The 23,335-nt window shown below is 39.1% G+C and overlaps 1 protein-coding gene and 2 pseudogenes across 1 annotated transcript in view; 1 reads left to right on the forward strand and 2 right to left on the reverse strand.

Moving 5' to 3' along the window:
* Nucleotides 1-23,335, reverse strand: part of TRHDE (thyrotropin releasing hormone degrading enzyme) — a 498,184-nt gene that overhangs the window by 180,396 nt on the left and 294,453 nt on the right. The gene's annotated exons all lie outside the window — the stretch shown is intronic.
* On the reverse strand, nt 16,446-16,557 carry LOC142205425 (small nucleolar RNA SNORA17; annotated as a pseudogene).
* On the forward strand, nt 16,502-16,616 carry LOC142205419 (small nucleolar RNA SNORA17; annotated as a pseudogene).

Here is a 23,335-nt window from a genome sequence, read left to right on the forward strand (position 1 = left end):
AAACCAGGGTACCTTGAGAAAACCAAAACTTAAACAAACATAACCTGGAAAAGTCAATGTTACACTACAAGACATCTACTGGTGATTGAAAAGGAGTTTGAAATTTAGGTTGAAATCTCTAACTTCAGAGAAGCTCTTCTTCACTTTGAAGCTGATCAAGGTTTTGGACTGACAAGTACTCAACACATTGAATATTCTACTGTTGATTCAAGTTTGCTTTCAGTGATCTTTACACTCTTCTACTTGTCACGTTTAGAGCAGATTATAAGACCAGTGCTTGCAATTCTGACACTAACAATTTTACTTTCATGGTGCGCTGTTAATTACCTATGTTTCTTAACGCACCAACAAGGTCAGTCACACATTTATCTGACACCTGCTGAAAATTGGTGTTCAACCTGCGTTTTCAAAAACAGTGAGGTTTTTTTCCCTGAGGATCTCAGTACATTGCAAATATGAAATAAACAACTGTAAACGGATGTGAGAAGAAAAAACATTTGGTTGACCTTATATTCCAAGGAACTAAAAGAACTCATTCATGTGTGGACCTTAACAAACGTATAAAAGAATGGTTTGTGTGCACTGTATCATCATGAATAGCAGGGTCTAAATCAAGGTTTCTGACCCTCTTCTTTTTAACAGTCTAAACATAGTGAACTTCTCTGGCGTTGTGCTGAACTTTTCCTTTACCCTGAATAAAAATACATTTATCATCCTCCTAGAAACCATATGGTCTAACCAGAAATATACATAAATAGGACGATATACAGACGAAAAGTATCTCCATTATAAAAGCAACAGTTTCACTAAACACAAGATTTCCATGATAATTTTAGTATTATTCACTAATATAAATGTATATTTCCAATTCTGTCGTTGAATTGTATACACTGCACAAGGCAACTGTCCAACACACTAATTCATTATTGGATGTTGAACAGTGTTCTGTATGCTTTGTTTGGTGGTACTTGAGTTGAAATAGAAGACTATTAATCCCTAGAAGGCAAGTGATTTGTGATAATAGCTAAAATTAATAACACACCTCATAATACAAAAATATGTAATGTACTGTGAGGAAGATAGCTCGGTAAAAGCAGCGATGCAGACCCAAACAGTCAAGGCAGGGACACAAAATATGCAGCAAACTGGATTATTTACAAAAAAAAAATAAAAATAAACCAGGAAAGTAAATATACCTTGTTTTCAGCCATAAAATGAGCAAAACAAAATACAGCCTTAACTTCAGGCAAAAACAAAATAAATACCTGCTCGTCTGAGCCACTAGCTAAACGTAATGAACAATCTAACTATACGTGTGGCTTACTTACAGTCGCACAAACAAAAAAGGAGCTATATTGTCTCACTGGACTCAGGGTTACAGGACAGAACCACACACCTTCTTTCACCACAATGCAGGATCTGCAGCCTTTTATGGGTTAGTAATGAGGTAAGGATCTACACCTGGGCTGAGGTCTACTCCAGATCCACCCTGGACCACACATATGTCAGAAATCTGGGGAGTCCAGCACTCTGCCTGTCACCTTCTCACAGTACATAAAGTCTAAAACAATGCATAATAAAAATAAATATTATTCTAAATGAATTCCTCCTTAACTCCATCTGACGCTATGTCCACACCTGTGTTTAGGTTTCCTTTCCACTTGGGGACCCCCCAAACGAAAACCTAATCTTCTTAAAAAAAAGTGGTTACCTTCGGAAACTCTCAGACCCCTTAGATTGCAATGGAGTCTGCCAGGTTTGCAGGTCTGTTTTCAGGACTGCTCTAAGGAGCTAAAAGCCCACCCCTAGTGCACCAGTTGCCTTTCAACATTGTTTTTCTCCAAATCCAAAAAAGATATACGTGTAATAAAGGTATGTTGTATATCACTCTAATGTGCTTTGACACATGGTGGTGACACAAAATAAAATAAGGCAAACAGAGAAACCTATTGGATACCATGTATGAAGGCTAATATAGCCAGAAAACAGGCTGCCCAGCAAGACTCTGCAGATTTTTCTATTTTTCAATGCTGTAACACATTGCTTGACCCTTCCATTATTTGTTAGGAGCTTTTATTGATATTTTATATCTTGCAAGTTATCACACTGCAGAGTGTCAAGGATAACTTTTCTGCATTTGTGAATGAAGATAAAATAATAGGTTCTCTTTAAGGCATAAAATCTAGAAAAACACTATCCAGGGATTTTATCTGCTTTATAAAATCAGTCTAGTAATGTGAATCTAAAAAAATTATTATAATTAATACACATTTATACAATTTATTATGTATTTATTTACTTCTTACTAGTAATGAATAAGAATATACAGTATATAATTTTAGTTTTTAATAATGTTTCCATTGTGCATCAACACAAAATGTCACAGTATTGCTGGTAATAAACCAATAACTTTGACAGATTATCCTAGCTCACACACACAGCTTTATGACCCAACTGCGCTGTACTGGGAAAGGACTGATTGATCTTATGGGAATGTTAATGGTCCCCTAATTTTATTTCACATCCTCAGCTAATAGTTCATGCAATTTTTATCCCATACATTTTCTGCATAATTATTAATCAAAACACTTATGTTTACAGAATATTTATGTAGGTCAGTAATTTCCAAGCTGTAAATGGAATAGCTTTGAAACAGTAACATTGTAAAGTTGCCAATGTAGGTCCACTGGTTGCAAAATTGACTATTTATAAAAGATGATTCAACACACTATTTTATGCTAGCCTTAATGTCCTTTGCGCCAGTGGAGATTGCATTAGGTGCTGCCTTCACATGCCTTGCATCTGTGGACTAAATGTTGATGAATTTGGTGCAGGCCGTGACCTACACATAACCTGCCTCAGCCCTGCCCTCTTTTGGAAAAGCTGCAAGACCACCGCAAAAATGGGAGATGAATAGTCACAAATCAACAATTTGTGACAATTTTTTTTTCTTCAAAAAAGTGGTGTAACACATTTAATAAATAGAAAGAAATACATGATAAATAAATAAAAAATTATCTCTATGTGTTTATCATTAAATATGGAAGTTGTTCAGTGTCCTTTAAAAGGATTCACCCCCTTGGTATTTTTCCTATTCTATTACAGTACAATCTGGAATTAAAACACGTTTTAATTTAGATTTTTGTGATGGAAATGACTTTATTGTCTAAACTGGACAATAATTTATAGTTTGTTTAAAAAATAAAAACTGATTCAATTTCTATGTATACAGATTGACTCTTCTACTATGAAAACCCTACATAAGGTCTGGTATAACCAATTAACCCCAGAAGTCACACAATTAGTAGAACATCCCTCACATGCAAAGTGTCACATAATCTTTCACATGGGGTCATGCTTTTATTAACTTTTTGGAGGACTACGTGAAAAACAAACTGCTATTTTGTCAGTTTTTTGTGTTTTGTATTTTTGACATTTTGCATTTATGCAATAAAAATGGCAACTATTAGCAGCAGCTAGTTATAATTACCGCAATACAATAGTCATATAGCTCTGCTGTTTTACCATTTTTATGGCAGGTTCACACCTGCGCCAGGTCTCTGCTTTGCAGGTTTCCATCTTCTGCCCAAGAAACTGGACAGGAGACGGATCCAGCAGTCAGTTTTCAAACCCATTCACTTGAATGGGTTTGAAAAGTGTCTGCCCGTGAGCGTCTTCTGCATCTCCGTGGCGAAACTGTTTTTTTTTTTTTTTTTAACCGGACACAAAGTTGGACCTGTAGGACTTTGTGTCCGGTTAAAAAAAAACAAAAAAAAACAGAGACCAGAAGAAGCTCACGGGCAGACACTGACTGCCGGGTTTCCGTCTCCTGTCCATTTTCTTGGGAAGAAGACGGAAACCCACAAAGCGGAGACCGGGTGCAGGTGTGAACCCGGTCTTACTAAATAAAACACCTTTTTGTGAAATAAAGAATTTGCTAGTGGACACCTACAATCTGAATTATTATTATTATTATTATTATTATTATTATTATTATTATTTTTGCAAGAGACAACATGGCCAATAAATAATCTGTGCATTTATCTATAATAGGGAAAGTAAAGTATAAAGGGAAAATAGAATTTTTTTTTTTTTTTTTTTTTTGCTTTGCTAAAAGTAAAAAAAGCAATGGTGCATACCATTGCTAAAATAAATATCCTAAAATAATGTTAACACCTTTAGAGGGTTTTATTTAGACATAGAGAATTATTGGGAGCTATTTAATTCATTAAAACTTAAAAGTCAAAATTATATATATATATATATATATATATATATAATCGCAAATATGTGAACATGGCTCTAGACTAGTCTTCTGATGTATTGTTTTAGATATAGTATTTGGACCTTGTGCTATTTATTTTTCATGAATATATTGGCTATGAGATAAAGTGTAAAAGCCAAAAAAGCTATATATATAGTCGTGAATATGTGAACATGGCTCTAAATTAGTTCTCCTTATGCGGATTGCCGCTCTGAGCATAGTATTTGGATTTTGTATTATCTGCTATTCATAAATATATTGATTATGAGATATATATTTTAAGGCCACATGATTCTTTGTAATTTCGTAAGTGCATGAATTGTATGGTGATATATGATTCTAACATAACCCACTTGGTCCCAGAATCTTGAGCTAAATTGAATATACAACAATTGGGTGTTTTTGTTTAACCCCTTGGAATTAAGGTGCTGACCTTGGGAGGTTGCAGCTTTTGTATCTTTACAAATAGTTTCATTGCTTGAACTATCGTCAGTGTGTGAATAAGGTCTTATACCAACACACCACTTTGATCATGGGCTGTCTACCCTTTGGAACTATGTGGGTTAATGGATTTATATATAGCTTTATCGTTGTAACACTGTAAATGCGGTAATATTGTTTTTGTATATATATGGGTGAATATTGTAGTTTTAATTCAATTTAGTGAAATTGTTAGTTGAAAGTGTCGTTCATGATAAACATAATAGCAGTTTTGAGGGTTAACTTGTGCTTTGGACTAATTTTGATCAGGTGTTATTGTAAGGTGGATAATCGTGTTTTCAGCCTTTAAAAAGGTTTTGGTCGGTCAGTAGACTCTAGATTGGGCTATGAGTAAGACACAGACGTGTCGAAACATGTCAGCCACAATGAAACCTATGCGGTTTTAATAGCCACAATGAAACCTATGCGGTTTTAATCACTTTTTTCCTACTTTTGCACTTTTGTTCCTGTCTATGGAGTGTTTTTTAATCATTATGGATTAAAAGTTATTTTTTAAAGAAATATTCCTGGTAGAGCGGATCCTTCTATCAATTCATTTTGTCTGTATTTATCTATAATACTACAGTCACCTGGTGCGAGCCAAATTCATGACACTTTGACACTAGCATCATGACATTGGTGTGCCTCAGAAAGAGACCTTAGTTCATAATAATATGTGGGAGGCAAAGCCCAAGAGTCTCAGGTTCAGCTTTGTAATGTAACTGGGAATATGTAAAGTACATGGGAGATGTGTTATGTACCTAGCCTATGAACTGATTCACTTTTTTGTTTATTCTATTTATATCTGAAATAGAGTTGTTCAGAAAATGTTAAACATGGGATCATTTGATTTTTCTGTACAATATACTTCAATACTTTGGTATTGTAGTATATTGTGTATTACTGTACACATGTATTAGGTTCTATTTTTATCAGGGCCTAATACTCTTTTGTATATGATCTATCAACAGCATCCTGGATGTAATGAAAATCCTACAATCTCATTTTAGGGGATTGATGGGGTTAGAGAAGGGGTTTCCTAATCTGTAACCACTATTGATCATGGCATGTAAGAAGGTAATCTACCTAAATCAGAGTTCTTTCTGACCTGGATTTATGGTTGCCATTGCATAATACGGGAACCCAACAACCAAGAAGTACTGACTATATGCTAAGCATGATATAATTATATGGCACTGAGTGGGAGTGGGTTATTCTCTATTGCGCTCCATTTAGTCTCCAATAGGCTAAATGTGGTTCTATAATACAATGTTAACAAAATTCTAAGCCCCTGGGTTTAAGCAAAATAAGGTCCAATTTCAGCATTCCGGGCAATAACAGCTCATGTCAGCAGTATAACAGATCAATGGAACAGAACACAGGTAACCAGACTTAACTGATCTCCAATTTATTTAAGTAATGCAATATTCTTATAAAACAAGTTTAACACAATATCATGACATGTTAAAAATAGCCCTGAAAGTCTGAAAGTCACACATTCCCACATTGCTATAAACTGTAGACACAAATGTGATAGCATATGCCTTTGTGTTAACTTATCAGGCAATTGTGTTGCCTTCAAAAAGTTGTTAACCTGTGGTACACATATCTGGACACACTTATATTTCCAACCAATGAGACAGGTGATAGAGTACAAATAAATACAGTGAAACCTCAGCATATATTTTATAAAGTGACCCTGTTCTTTGAAAGGTTTGCTTGATCTTCAAAGCAATTTTTGGTACAAGTCTTAGCATTTTCACTGTAATTAATCTTGAAATAACTCCAGTAGTTATTGTAAACATGAATGCCTAAGGAACCCCATATGTTGTTCCTGGCGGGATTTGAACCCAGGACTCCAGTGCTGCAAGGCTGCAGTGCTAACCACTGAGCCACCGTGTTGCCCCCTGTTCACTGATTTTTGGTGGTCATTGCGATGGATTTCCCAATGCAGATGTGAACACAGCCTTATATATAGAACTAAAACTGAGTTTTAAAATTCAAGATGATGACTACATCTGTATTTAAAGTGTAGCTCTTATAAATGCAGTTATATATAAGACAACCATAGTACATCCAGAAATCTGGTGTATCTTTGATTACCTCCTTCATTGCTATGAAAGAAATTTTTTGAGAGAAGTCCTCAGTAGTTGATACCTTTTTTAATGGCTAAATTAAAAAGTTTTTTGATGACATATCAAGCTTTCGAGACTCTATCATCAGGATAGTATAACACAATTTCTGAAGTTAGGCATATATATATAAATATATATATATATATATATATATATATATATATATATATATACAGAGGAGTAGGGTGTTAGATGCAAAATAGATGGAAAACAGAACATGAAAATAAAAAGTGTAAAAAAAACATATATATCAGTTCACAGGAAAGTTCTACTATCCTGATGAAGAGACCTCTATAGAGTCTTGAAAGCTCGATATGTCATCAAAAACTTTTTAAGTTAGCCATTAAAAAAGGTATCAACTACTGAGGACTTCTCTCAAAAAATTTCTTTCATTTCATATCCACTGGCTAACACGGTACAAAGATATTTTTTCTCCTTCTTTGCTGTAACTTTGATGAGTGGGCAAGCTCTTTTTGGATAAGCACATGAAATTTCCTGAAATTTGTTTTGGGTCCCATTTGCTTAACTGTCAGATTTAATTTGGAATAAAAAGTGTCCCAGTTGCCCTGCAAAATCTCTTCTGTATAATACTAAGTGTCTAAAATAGCTCAATAGTAACTCTGTCATTGACCTACTTTAACTTACTGAGAGTATCCTGGAACTCATGATCTAAACCAACTAATGGCATCTATAAAATAAGATTATTTTTTCTCAGGTTTAGATTAGGATACTCTTTGTCATTGAAAGTAGGTCAGCAGTTAATAGTTATTAGACAACTGAATACCAAAAGTTTCAGATTTACTTGACTCTCTGATCTCTTTATGTTGCTGTCTCAACTCCTCACACAATATGTCTTACTTTTACATAGAAAATGGCACATTATACTGTGTGTAGGAGCCACTGTGGGACTATATACTTTGTGGATAGGGGCCACTAAGAGACATAATAATGTTTGGGAGCCACTATGAGACACTATTCTGCATGGAGGGCCACTATGGGAAATTATACTTTGTGGATGGCAGCTATTGGACATTATATTGCATGGAGGGGCCACCATGGGACATTAGACTGCATGGAGGCCTCTGTGGGACATTATACTGCATGGAGGGCATCTATTGGAAATAATTTTGTCACAGGGATCTTTGGTGTGATGGGAGGGCCCAAATTTCTAAACCCCCGGGGCCCTGGTACCCTTAATCTGCCCCTGTCTGGAACCATCAGTACTACCAACATTCACTGGATATAACTAATGTTACCAAGAAAATATACTTATTGTTTTAGGTAAAATAATAGGAATAAAAAAGCACCAAAACATATATGTATTATTCACAATGTAAAAGGAGGGTTTTCTTTGTCTGTGAAACAGATAAGCTCAATGTACTATTCATGAACCAAATAAGTTTTATAAGCAGTAACTGGCTGACACATTGCACTAAGGAGTTATGGTAAAGTTTGCTGGCGGTCATTGCCGCTCAAGAAGCTCACATCAGTAAAAGAACGCAAATGTATACAAGTTTCAACAAACTAAGACATATAGCAGTGTATAATGTATCCAATATATTAATGAAATAATACTGACAATCTTTGTTATTTCATTTATCCTGTTATGCCTTATAGGAAAATCTTACACAGTCACATTTTTGGTTTTTTATATGGGTGGTTCTCTCAAAGAAAAATGCATACAGAATGAAGGATTAGTGTCTTGTTGAACATCATCTCTTTAATACTTCAATATATTACACAGAACCAGGTATAACATCAGTATATTACACAAAATCAGGCCTAGACCGGGATAATAAAGCAGCCTTTGTACTGTACACAAGCCACTCAAACCCACACACCTTTATTTTTTTAGTCTCCTGGTAACCAGCAAATTTCCTAATTAATTCCATTATACTTGGTCCCAAACATGGCATCTTTCTAAAACTTAGTCTCCAGCATAATCCCCCTCATGCCTGGTTTCCAGTATGATATCACTTTAGATTGTGGTTTCTTCCATAGTTCCTCTCTCATTCTCAGTCCCCTGCACAATATCCATGTACAGTCATGGCCAAAAGTTTTGAGAATTATACAAATATTAATTTTTACAAAGTCTACTGCTTCAGTTTTTCTAATGGCCATTTGCATATACTCCAGAATGTTATAAAGAGTGATCAGCTTAACAGCAATTACTTGCAAAGTCAATATTTGCCTAGAAAATGAACTTTATCCCCCAAAACACATTTCAACATCATTGCAGCCCTGCCTTAAAAGGACCAGCTAAAATCATTTCAGTGATTGCTCCATTTACACAGGTGTGGGTGTTGATGAGGACAGGGCTGGAGATCAATCTGTCATGATTAAGTAAGAATGACACCACTGGACACTTTAAAAGGAGGGTGGTGCTTGGCATCATTGTTTCTCTTCTGCTAACCATGGATATCTCTAAAGAAACACGTGCAGTCATCATTGCACTGAACAAAAATGGCCTAACAGGGAAGAGTATCGCAGCTAGAAAGATTGCACCTCAGTCAACAATCTATCACATCATCAAGAACTTCAAGGAGAGAGGTTCCATTGTTAGCAAAAAGGCTCCAGGATGCCCAAGAAAGACCAGCAAGCGCCATGACCGTCTCTTAAAAGTGTTTCAGCTGCGGGATCGGGCTACCAGCAGTGCAGAGCTTGCTAAGGAATGGCAGCAGGCAGGTGTGAGTGCATCTGCACGCACTGTGAGGCGGAAACTCTTGGAGCAAGGCCTGGTCTCAAGGAGGGCAGCAAAGAAGCTACTTCTCTCCAGAAAAAACATCAGGGACAGACTGATATTCTGCAAAAGGTACAGGGAGTGGACTGCTGAGGACTGGGGTAAAGTCATTTTCTCTGATGAATCCCCTTTTCGATTGTTTGAGACATCTGGAAAACAGCTTATTCGGAGAAGACGAGGTGAGCGCTACCACCAGTCTTGTCTCATGCCAACTGTAAAGCATCCTGAAACCATTCATGTGTGGGGTTGCTTCTCAGCCAAGGGAATTGGCTCTCTCACAGTCTTGCCTAAAATCACAGCCATGAATAAAGAATGGTACCAGAATGTCCTCCAAGATCAACTTCTCCCAACCGTCCAAGAGCAGTTTGGCGATCAACAATGCCTTTTCCAGCATGATGGAGCACCTTGCCATAAAGCAAAGGTGATAACTAAATGGCTCAGGGAACAAAACATAGAGATTTTAGGTCCATGGCCGGGAAACTCCCCAGATCTTAATCCCATTGAGAACTTGTGGTCAATCATCAAGAGACGGGTGGACAAACAAAAACCTACAAATTCTGACAAATTGCAAGCATTGATTGTGCAAGAATGGATTGCTATCAGTCAGTATTTGGTCCAGAAGTTGATTGAGAGCATGCCAGGGAGAATTGCAGAGGTCCTGAGGAAGAAGGGTCAACACTGCAAATATTGACTTGCTGCATTAACTCATTCTAACTGTCAATATAAGCTTTTGTTACTCATAATATGATTGCAATTATATTTCTGTATGTGATAAAAACATCTGACAAACACACATAAAAACCAGAGGGCAGCAGATCATGTGAAAATATAATATATTTGTGTCATTCTCAAAACTTTTGACCATGACTGTACTTTAAGACATATGAGAAGACAAATCTAGTTAATCGTCTTGAACCTAACTGTATGTTTTCCTCACTGAACAAAGCACATCTTTTTACAGAAAAATTGTAATAGAACATGCAAATTCCCACTTACACAGACAGGGTGAAAATGTTACACCTCTGGGAGATATGTAATTGACATGCATCAATGAAAATGTCTGATGACAGATTCCCTTTAACGGTATATATTTGCCAACTTGGCCAACTAATTACAAATAATAAAATGCTTTGGTTCTCAGTGTGCACAAGGGATTTTGAGTGGTGTCACTTGAAGACAACTGATTTATTGGAAATTCAGAGAGTCCTTCTAGTCAATGCTCTTTACTGGTCTCAAGGAAGCATTTCAGGTCCCATGTATTTAAATCAATACAAGATGTCAATTCAAAATGAGAGAACAGAAGGAGAGATCAGGTACAGAGCAATTCATTATGTGTGAGCTATTCTCGTAAATATCATCAAGATGTATTCCGCTGTATCTTAGTTAGCTTTTCATTTCCATGCTAAAGACTCACTGCCTCATTTCCTGCTTAACATTATATTCACAAGGGCTATTTACAGCACCATATTAGCACAGAGAATATCAGCAAACACTAGAGGTACGTATATCTGTCAAAGAAAAAACAGGAAAATTAAACTCCAGAAATGAAAAAAAGAATTCAACTAAAAAAGTGGCATTTAAAGGATTTGTTTTGTTTGGAAAACATATTTTCATATACAATACGGGAACCATAGTATGGAGTAAGTAAGGTAAAGGAAAACAGAGAGGGGATCATTTAAACAGTGCGTCTGTCTCTCTAGAGGACCTGGCCTGCACTGCATTATACAGACAAAATATTGATTTGAAAGGACAATGCAATGTTAAATTCCTCAAACTGGGCAGGCAGGTAATGTGAACAGATAACTAATTGTTGGGGGTCTCAGCATGAAGCCATAAGATCTGCATAACGCTACACTCCAGTTGTTTCTCTTTATTCTTCTGCCCATTAGCACTGTAAGCAGGCCCCTGAGAGAGCAATTACCAAAGCTGCTAGAATGGAAGTAATATGACAACTCAACACCATCTTCTTTCATGGCCAGAGTGCCACTGTGTCCAGCCTGTTTTCTCCTAAATTGTTGTCCATACACCACTCCTTCAAGTCACACTTCGTCAATGTAAATGGCTCATAGAAATAGATGCAACACTTTAGTGGAATGCAAGTAAAAGATGAAATGTGCTGAACTTAACCACTGGAAATGCTCTGGATGTCACTAAAGAACCTGTCCTCCTACTCATGAGTGTCCTCTGGTGTCATATGGTAATGCCAAATACTGTCTGTTCATGTACCCTTTGACTTGTTAAGTGCTGCAGAATATGTTGAAGCTACTAGAGATTCCTGCATGAGCACACAAAACTGAATCATCTAATGTATTCAACAATCTTAGTCTAAATTGGGGAGGTACGAATAATTTACCAACCAGGGTGTTCTGAGGGGCTAATTTCTGATTCTCTCTGATCTCAGAAGCAAGATCAAAATAAATGGCAGAAATATTGTTTATTTCTGAGAAAATTAGTTCAGGGTCTGAATCATGGTTTTGAGACAAAGGCATTTGCCTTAACATTTTTAGACCTTGGACGGTGTAGTGCATGCTGATGTCACTATGCCAGTGCACCCTACATGACTGCTGGGGACCAATCACAGGCTCCAGCAGTGACCCCTGGGGTGCATGTCCTCAGTAGCAGGCAGGAGAAGAATGAAGAGGATGCTGAAGACAGCAAGACAGAGCAAGAATGCCCAGGATAGATGAGGTATAAGCGTTTGCTATTTTCACTCACCTCCCCTGTGCCTTTGCTTATTATACTCTGAGGTAATAGTAACACTGAAATAAATAGGAGGGCCATCCCTCTTAACACCAAATTTTGTTGTGTTCGCCTAAAGCTGTTGGAGGTTTCTAGAGCATATTATAATGTTGGAGAGGACGTCTGGGAGCATATTATACAATGTGGGGCCACTGAGAATCCTTGTACTGTGGTGGGACTCTTGGGAAGATATAATACTGTATAGGGGCTTTAGGGAGCATATTAAAATGTGTATGGGCTACTGTGGAGCATATTATACTCTGTAGGGTTCACTGTGGAGCATACATTCTGAACTCAGAACAGTAATCTTCAACAGGACAGAGACCTTGATGAAGGGAAAGCAAATTATATTCAGCCACGGTTGTGAGATCTGGTTCGTCATAGAGTAGGACCAGTACTGTGAAAAACAGTCCACATAAAACAGGAGGTTGTAGGAATTTGAGGGTATTGCTTAAGAAGAGGGATAATAATGTCAACCTGTTGCTGCTCATCACCTGAAAAAAAGACGCAGACAAAAATACAACTTGCATCTTTTTTGGAAGATGGCAAAGATTTTCTATCAGGAAGATATTTTGGGTTCAGTGGGGACAATGGATACAAATGGAACTTGAGATTGAGATTTATTCTGCTATTGAACCCTATCAGCCATATCCTGAACCAAGTAATTCCTTGTATCTGTCCAAAAGTTTCTGTATATGCCTGTTAAACTATTATGGTAGAGTCTATGAAACAAATATCAGAAATTGCAAGATCTGGTTGACAATACAGAGCATTAGAACTAGGATTTATCTGGAGCGTGAACACCAGGTCAATAGTCAGATCAGGAGGTAACGTCAGAGCCAAAATCTGGAGACAAATGATTTTCCAGTATTAACCCAAAGGTTAGATCCTAGAGATCACATCAGAGGCAAAATCAGGAAACAATAGAATTCCCAGTATCAAACCAGAAGTCAGTATAAAGCAGAGCAGCAATCAATCATGTTATTAAAGCCAAACTACACTCACCGGCCACTTTATTAGGTACACCTGTCCAACTGCTCGTTAACACTTAATTTCTAATCAGCCAATCACATGGCGGCAACTCAGTGCATTTAGGCATGTAGACATGGTCAAGACAATCTCCTGCAGTTCAAACCGAGCATCAGTATGGGGAAGAAAGGTGATTTGAGTGCCTTTGAACGTGGCATGGTTGTTGGTGCCAGAAGGGCTGGTCTGAGTATTTCAGAAACTGCTGATCTACTGGGATTTTCACGCACAACCATCTCTAGGGTTTACAGAGAATGGTCCGAAAAAGAAAAAACATCCAGTGAGCGGCAGTTCTGTGGGCGGAAATGCGTTGTTGATGCCAGAGGTCAGAGGAGAATGGCCAGACTGGTTTGAGCTGATAGAAAGGCAACAGTGACTCAAATAGCCACCCGTTACAACCAAGGTAGCCAGAAGAGCATCTCTGAATGCACAGTATGTTGAACTTTGAGGCAGATGGGCTACAGCAGCAGAAGACCACACCAGGTGCCACTCCTTTCAGCTAAGAACAGGAAACTGAGGCTACAATTTGCACAAGCTCATCGAAATCGGACAATTGAAGATTGGAAAAACGTTGCCTGGTCTGATGAGTCTCGATTTCTGCTGCGACATTCGGATGGTAGGGTCAGAATTTGGCATCAACAACATGAAAGCATGGATCCATCCTGCCTTGTATCAACGGTTCAGGCTGGTGGTGGTGGTGTCATGGTGTGGGGAATATTTTCTTGGCACTCTTTGGGCCCCTTGGTACCAATTGAGCATCGTTGCAACGCCAAAGCCTACCTGAGTATTGTTGCTGACCATGTCCATCCCTTTATGACCACAATGTACCCAACATCTGATGGCTACTTTCAGCAGGATAATGCGCCGTGTCATAAAGCTGGAATCATCTCAGACTGGTTTCTTGAACATGACAATGAGTTCACTGTACTCCAATGGCCTCCACAGTCACCAGATCTCAATCCAATAGAGCATCTTTGGGATGTGGTGGAACGGGAGATTTGCATCATGGATGTGCAGCCGACAAATCTGTGGCAACTGTGTGATGCCATCATGTCAATATGGACCAAAATCTCTGAGGAATGCTTCCAGCACCTTGTTGAATCTATGCCACGAAGAATTGAGGCAGTTCTGAAGGCAACAGGGGGTCCAACCCGTTACTAGCATAACTAGCATTACTAATAAAGTGGTCGGTGAGTGTATGTAACTAAATAGCAGGCACCTGGCTGAAGAGGAAGAAGGTTTATATAAGTCTCCTCAACTGCTAATTATATATGCCTAAAAGAGACCTGGTGGATGCAGAAGCTTCAAGGCTTGGCATGGTAACAATAAATTGACAGCATCTAAACTAAAATTTATGACAGAAACCTATCTATGGTATTCTACTTCACCATAAACTGAAACAGTCCTATTACATGTATTGTTTGGGGTTTTTTTCATAGTAAAAAGACATTGTTAATCCATTAGCTTTTATGACCTTTTTAACTTACTGATGTTAAATTGCCAGCAAACCATTTTAAAAACAAGATTGTTACATTTTTTGTCATTCTTAAAAGTAAGTACGATCCTATAGATGTAGGCATATTCTTTTTCTCACAATAGGCATCTTAGCCTAATAAACTCACATATATATGTATCAAAAAATCTGGATAAGTTTGTAAGAACTATGAAATAGATTTCCAGTATATGATACAAATTAATATTAGACACTGAAGTCCACAGATTGTACCTGTCTCAAAGATCAAAGTGTAAGGGCAATTTATAGGAATAAATATTTGACAGAGCAAAATCACCTTACATTACTAATTGTTATTGCATTTCCTCATTAGACTTCAGTAAAAGTTATTGATATTTCAAGGGTATAAGAGTCAAAGAAAACCAATTAAACATGGCCAATAATGAAGCTGGAGTACAACACAGGCTGTACAGTACAGCTGCAATATTTTCCTTGTTATCTTCATCAGTGTATTTTCCTTGTTATCCATTGTCAGTAACAGACTCTGAAATTTTTAGCCTTGATTATAATAATTTAGAATATGCCAATTAATAATATGTACAATGTCTACAGTATAGTTTGTGCTTTACATGCTCTACAATTATAGTATATGGCTCACTGAGCAAATACTGAATCAATAGCAATGGAATTGTGTCTACTATTTATTCACCTGTGCTTGCATTTCCTGTAAGGGGGCATTCACACGGAGTAACGCGGGGCGTGTATCACAGCCGTATACGCCGGCATTACGGCAGACTGCCGAATACTTCCCATTCACTTCAATGGGAGCACTTGTAAACGCCGCTGTTACGAGCGCTCCCATTGAAGTGAAGGGAAGTGTTCTGCAGTCTGCCGTAACGCCGGCGTGTACGGCTGTGATAAACGCACGGCGTTACTCCGTGTGAATGCCCCCTTAACCATCTTTAAGATTCTTATACTTCACTAAACTATCATAAACATCTAACCTACTGTATGACATTAAAATGTTTATCCAGGATTAGAAATCTGAATGCAGGCAACAGGGGAGCTGTAGAAAATTTTTTAAAAATCCCTTATATTTAACTGCGTTGTCCCCTCCGTTCCTGCACTAAGCCACCTATCTCCTCTGCTACTCTTTTTGTGTAAACAGTGGCTATGGTGGCAAATGGCTGAAGTGTTGCTGTTGGTGTGACATTGGAACTTCAGCTGTTTTGTATTGAAATAGAGATGAAGTGATACTCAGTACAGGCATGGAGGGGACGTTGCAGGTAAGTAAAAGTGGATTTTTATTTTCTACATCTCCCACAAAATATGCATTGGGGTACAGTCGGTTGCTTAGCATCTATACTGTGTATCAGGGCCGCCGATAGGCCAGTACTACTGCTACTGGCATCAGGGGCCCGGCCAAATTTAAAAATGGGGGGGCCCGGGCCCCCTGGCGCCGGCAGCAGTCATTGTATGTCCTGTTTGTTTCAACTCAGATTTCAACTCCAGAGGACGCAGATCTGAGTTGAACACATACGTGGCTGAAGCAAGGAGCTGACACAGGTCAGCTCCTCGCTTCGCCGCTGCCCGACTCTCTCGCTGACACATATGCGGCTGAAGCGAGGAGCTGACCTGTGTCAGCTCCGCGCTTCGCCGCTGCGGCCTCTCTCGCTGACACATATGCGGCTGGCTCAGCCGCATATGTGTCAGCGAGAGAGGCGGCAGCGGCGAAGCGAGGAGCTGACACAGGTCAGCTCCTCGCTTCAGCCGCATATGTGTCAGCGTCAGTGAGAGAGGCGGCAGCGGCGAAGCGAGGAGCTGACACAGGTCAGCTCGCTTCAGCCGCTGAAGCGGGGAGCTGACCTGTGTCAGCTCCTCACTTCGCCGCTGCCGCCGGCTACCCGGCAGTGTAGACGCGATGTGATGACGTCACATCGCGTCTACAACTGTGCGCCAGTAAGAGAGAGAGGCACGCAGAGAGCAGCGGGGGAACGAGGAATAGGTAAGTGTAATGTGGATTATGTGGAACGTGAAACTGGGGGCAGATGAAGGAGAGGACGGCATGACACTGGGGGCAGAGATGGAGGGACATGAATCTGGGGGTAGAGATGTGGAGACATGAATCTGGGGGCAGAGATGGAGAGGACATGAATCTGAGGGCACAGATGTAGGGGACATGAATCTGGGGGCAGAGATGGGGGGGACATGAATCTGAGGGCACAGATGGAGGGGACATGAATCTGGGGGCAGAGATGGAGGGGACATGAATCTGGGGCAGAGATGGAGGGGACATGAATCTGGGGGCAGAGATGGAGGGGACATGAATCTGGGGGCAGAGATGTGGAGACATGAATCTGGGGGCAGAAATGGAGGGGACATGGATCTGGGGGCAGAGATGGAGGGGACATGAATCTTGGGGCAGAGATGGAGGGGACATGAATCTGGGGGCAGAGATGGAGGGGACATGAATCTGGGGGCAGAGATATGGGGACATGAATCTGTGGGCAGAAATAGAGGGGACATGGATCTGGGGGCAGAGATGGAGGGGACATGAATCTGGGGGAAGAGATGGGGGGACATGAATCTGGGGGCAGAGATGGAGGGACATGAATCTGTGGGCAGAAATGGAGGGGACATGAATCTGGGGGCAGAGATGGAGGGGACATGAATCTGGGGGCAGATGAAGGGTGTATATGAAGCTGGGGGACAGATGGAGGGGGGACATATAATTTACGGGTGACTGTAGGAGGATTATACAGTGTGTGGGCACATGAAAAATTAATGAGTGGGCGGAGTCAACATAACAGTGGGTGGGGCTAAATTTCCACAAAGCGCGCCGCACATTTTATCCCTCTTTTGGTTCTTCAAAAGTTGGGAGGTATGGGTACAGGGGGCAATGGAAAGACGTTAGAGGGTGGATGGGGGGGATTGTTGGGACATCGGGTGTGCGGCACTGCGGAGAGGGAACTGGGGCAATAATATATAATATATAAGTTTTTAGCTGGAGAATAATAATGATGTAGGCTGCTATATTACTAGCATAGCAGCCTGTTTGGGGGTGGGACTTTCATTTTAAAGGAGTGTTCACATTGCGTTTTTGGCCTTCCTTGCCGGGATACGTTGGTAACCAGTCACAATCAGCTCCCCACTTATGCCTGCACGGAGAACTGCAGGCCCCCCTTTTTTTTAATGGCCAGTTCCTCGTGCAGAGATAAGTTGACAGCTGATTCTGACTGGTTACCAACATATCCCGGCAAGGGAGGCCAAAAACGCAATGTGAAAAAGCCCTGAGGATTTATTAAGAGGGCTCTTATAGATGGTGTTGGCTCTCTATAGGCGCTGTCACACGTAGCAGATTTTACCTGCAAATAGAATCTGATTAAGCCTTGTAATGCTGCTAAATAAAGGGAGATGTAATACATAATTGGTATGTCGCAAAATAAGGTAGTTTTAAAATGGCGGGGGGGGGGGGGGGGCAGACACTTAGGCTGTTTGGGGCCCCAAAATTCCTGATGGTGGCCCTGCTGTGTATTACAAAACTGTACAGTTGTATTTGTATATAGGTATAACTGTATACAAAACTCTACTGCTATACAAGTTTATATATATTTATATATATATATATATATATATATATATATATATATATATATTTTTTTTTTTAATATTTCAAACATGCTGTTTTTTCTTTGATTTTGGAAGCTTTCTGACTACTTATTCTATCTTTGTAATATACTCAAGGGGACTTTTTACATGCCACTATATAGAATTGGTGAAAGTGGACACTCTGTCCCTGCATTTCTCAGGACTGCTGATGGACCCGGTTACACATATTATATGGTTTACTGGCCATGCAAAATTACTCTAGCTCCCCGCCTTCCAAAATCCATACCTTTTTGCATAAACAGTACCAATTGGCTTACTTTTTCACAACAAATTGTACTTCGTAATAGTACCATTTACTATACCATATGATGTATTGAGAAACTGGAAAATAATTCAGAATTGGGAGGAATTAGAGTAAAAGTGTGTTTGCATGACTTTCTTAAGGGCTTCATTTTACACTCTTCACTGTGAAGTCAACTGTATTCTGTGTGTCGGTACGATTACGGTTATTCCAAATTTCTATAGTTTCTGTTCTAAACTGTAACTCCCATTTTTTTTTTTTTTTTTTGCTATTTTTAAAAAATAGAAAACAGGCTGTAACATTCTCCTTAACAACCCTTTAAGTGAAAGTCTGTTCATATTTGTATTGTGAATATGTGCAGCTGAAGAATTTACGAAAGGAGTGGATAGTTAGTTCAAATGGCTGTATTTTTAGTTTTATACCACCTAGTGTTATATCCTAATGTGTTTGTATTCTACTTTAGGCATTTTTATATGTGTTATAGAGAAAGGGGAGTGATTTAGATTTTTAGTTTTATTTTATTTTATTTTTTATTTTGTTTTACTTTAAATTTTAAACCACCTAGGAGTCTGAAGGCCTAATCAATAATGCAATACATTGCAATGCTAATGCATTGCAATGTATAGTAAAATCCAGTGCAGACTGCAATAGATGCATAATGAGACAAGCATGGGCTCTTAGGCTGCATTCACACAGAGTAACGCCAGGCGTCATTTGTGTGTAATTTGTGTGTCTTTTACGGCCGTCATAAAACGTTTACATAGAGTTCTATAGGAAAAGACGCCCGTCATTTACGGCCGTCATTTACGGCCGTCATTGTAATGACGGCCGTAAATGACGGCAGTAAATTACGGACGTCTTTTCCTATAGAACTCTATGTAAACGTTTTATGACGGCCGTAAAAGACACACAAATTACACACAAATGACGCCTGGCGTTACTCTGTGTGAATGCAGCCATAGATGTAATGGCAATAGATTTCTGCTAGATCATGATCCAGGAGCCATCAATCCACTCCAAAATGGCAGCACGAGGCAAATCTTGATAATGCTTGACAGAGGCCTTAGGAGGGTAAATGCCTTCAATCATTGCGGGCATTGCCAAAAGGTCTCTGTTGTATAATAGCCTTTTTTTTTTTTTTTTTTTATAAATATCGCTATGCTCTTGCCAGTGCCAGATTGCACAGTTCAACTGTGTTATATGGGCACCACAAAGGATATAGGGAGCCGATCAAAGGAGAGAATGGATGTTTAAAATGGCAGACATCAGCAGAGCCCAAAATATCCATTCTCTATAATGGGCTTCATTGCGCTTCAGTTCTGGTGTCCATGGTGCTGCTCTTAAATGTCTTTTTGATTGTAGATAGATAGATGGATAGATAGATAGATAGATAGATAGATAGATAGATAGATAGATAGGTGCATGCATTTTAGAAACATAAACTAGAGTATAATATTTTTGAGCATGAGTATATTTGGTAACAAACAGTTATATATCCTATGTGTCAATGCTTAAAAACTGTATTTTTCATTTTTATATTATGCACTTGTATTTCTAATCCGCTTACAAGAAATGGCTTGGCAAACAATAGACCTTCTCTCTTGTTATTTTCCTTATTGAAATAAGCTTGTGCATAAAATTGGATTTCCATATTGCTTAAAACTGGCTTTATGATCAAACAAGAAACAAACAACTGCAGTCAGCACTTAGATGTGGTACTTCAACCAAAGAAGGAGATACAATTAAAATGACTCCTGTCTATAAATAGTAGAAAGAGCTGTGCCACACCATACTATATAAGTTATGAATTAAAACAGGAAACATTCACGCTCAGTAACTAACAATCCACTTACTGGATAAACACGCATTTATATATTTGTATGTATTGCATCTACCTCATAAACACTTCAGACATCCCAATCTGACAATATGCACTTGTTACTCCAGCAAAGTAGTTATAGGGGCTGGCAAGGCACATATTGCAGGTGCTGGGAGTTAAGAGGGGTGCCTCATTGGCCAGTATGCATACATACAAGGCTAATGCAACAAACTGAATCTTTGCCCGTTTGAAGTAAAATCTAGCTATAACAGTAGTTTTCACCATAAAAATACAATGTAACATTGGAATTTATAAGATCAATAATGCTTCATTCACACATGTGCCCCTGTCCAGTGTTTGTCATTCCGCCAGGTTTCCGTTCTCAGCCCTGCTGAAACTGGGCAGGGGATGTAAACCCGGCGATCAGCTTTAAAATCTATTCACTTGAATGGGTTTGTAAAGGTGATCGCCAGTGTCCACCTGCCCATGGGGAAACCATTTTTTTTAGCTGGTCACATCATACATGCAGGACTTTGTGTCCGGCTAAAAAAAAAACAAATAAAATGTGCAACACAGTGGCTCAGTGGTTGGCACTGCAGTCTTGCAGTGCTGGAGTCCTGGGTTTGAATCCTGCCAGGAGCAACATCTGCAAGAAGTTTGTATGTTCTCCCTGTGTTTGCGTGGATTTCCTCCCATTCTATAAAGACATACTGATAGGAAAAAAATGCACATTGTGATCCCTATATGGGGCTCACAATCTATAAAAAAAATGAAGCAACTGGGTTTTAAAGCTTACCACCGGGTTTCTATCCCCTGTCCAACTTTGTCGGAGCTAAGGACGTAAACCCTGCGGTAATTTACAGGGTGCAAATGTGAACGCCCCCTTATTTTGGGTTTTCACCCTGAAGGATCTCTACCCCCAAGACTGAGTTTGAGATATTTTTTCTATAGCTCTCAACTAATCCAGAGAATTTTATAATCAAAACTTCTCAGGTCGCATCAATATTGGATTGATGGAAATGCATTGTAGTAAAATAACATAAAAATAAATAGTTTGGATTTTTTAACTATTTACAGTCCTATGAAAAAGTTTGGGCACCCCTATTAATCTTAATCATTTTTAGTTCTAAATATTTTGGTGTTTGCAGCAGCCATTTCAGTTTGATATATCTAATAACTGATGGACACAGTAATATTTCAGGAGTGAAATGAGGTTTATTGTACTAACAGAAAATGTGCAACATGCATTAAACCAAAATTTGACCGGTGCAAAAGTATGGGCACCCTTATCATTTTATTGATTTGAATACTCCTAACTACTTTTTACTGACTTACTGAAGCACAAAATTGGTTTTGTAACCTCAGTGAGCTTTGAACTTCATAGCCAGATGTATCCAATCATGAGAAAAGGTATTTAAGGTGGCCAATTGCAAGTTGTTCTCCTATTTGAATCTCCTCTGAAGAGTGGCATCATGGGCTACTTAAAACAACTCTCAAATGATCTGAAAACAAAGATTGTTCAACATAGTTGTTCAGGGGAAGGATACAAAAAGTTGTCTCAGAGATTTAACCTGTCAGTTTCCACTGTGACGAACATAGTAAGGAAATGGAAGACCACAGGGACAGTTCTTGTTAAGCCCAGAAGTGGCAGGCCAAGAAAAATATCAGAAAGGCAGAGAAGGAGAATGGTGAGAACAGTGAAGGACAATCCACAGACCACCTCCAAAGAGCTGCAGCATCATCTTGCTGCAGATGGTGTCACTGTGCATCGGTCAACAATACAGCGCACTTTGCACAAGGAGAAGCTGTATGGTTGAGTGATGAGAAAGAAGCCGTTTCTGCAAGCATGCCACAAACAGAGTCGCCTGAGGTATGCAAAAGCACATTTGGATAAGTCAGCTTCATTTTGGAAGAAGGTCCTGTGGACTGATGAAAGATTGAGTTGTTTGGTCATACAAAAAGGCGTTATGCATGGAGTCCAAAAAAAACAGCATTCCAAGAAAAACACTTGCTACCCACTGTAATATTTGGTGGAGGTTCCATCATGCTTTGGGGCTGTGTGGCCAATGCCAGCACCAGGAATCTTGTTAAAGTTGAGGGTCACATGGATTCCACTCAGTATCAGCAGATTCTTGAGAATAATGTTCAAGAATCAGTGACAAAGTTGAAGTTACGCCGGGGATGGATATTTCAGCGAGACAATGATCCAAAACACCGCTCCAAATCGACTCAGGCATTCATGCAGAGGAACAATTACAATGTTCTGGAATGGCCATCCCAGTCCCCAGACCTGAATATCATTGAACATCTGTGGGATGATTTGAAGCGGGCTGTCCATGCTCGGCAACCATCAAACTTAACTGAACTTGAATTGTTTTGTAAAGAGGAATGGTCCAAAGTACCTTCATCCAGGATCCAGGAACTGATTAAAAGCTACAGGAAGCGACTAGAGGCTGTTATCTTTGCAAAAGGAAGATCTACGAAATATTAATGTCACTTTTCTGTTGGGGTGCCTATACTTTTGCACTGGTCAAATTTTGGTTTATTGCATAGTGCACATTTTCTGTTAGTACAATAAACCTCATTTCAATCCTGAAATATTACTGTGTCCATCAGTTATTAGATATATCAAACTGAAATGGCTGCTGCAAACACCAAAATATTTAGAATTAAAAATGATTAAGATTAATAGGGGTGCCCAAACTTTTTCATAGGACTGTATAAGTCAGTGCCTACAGAATACTGTTATTACGGTGCTTGAATAGAAAG

This window comes from Leptodactylus fuscus, chromosome 5, assembly GCF_031893055.1.
Source record: "Leptodactylus fuscus isolate aLepFus1 chromosome 5, aLepFus1.hap2, whole genome shotgun sequence".
NCBI classification, from domain to species: Eukaryota; Metazoa; Chordata; class Amphibia; order Anura; family Leptodactylidae; genus Leptodactylus; species Leptodactylus fuscus.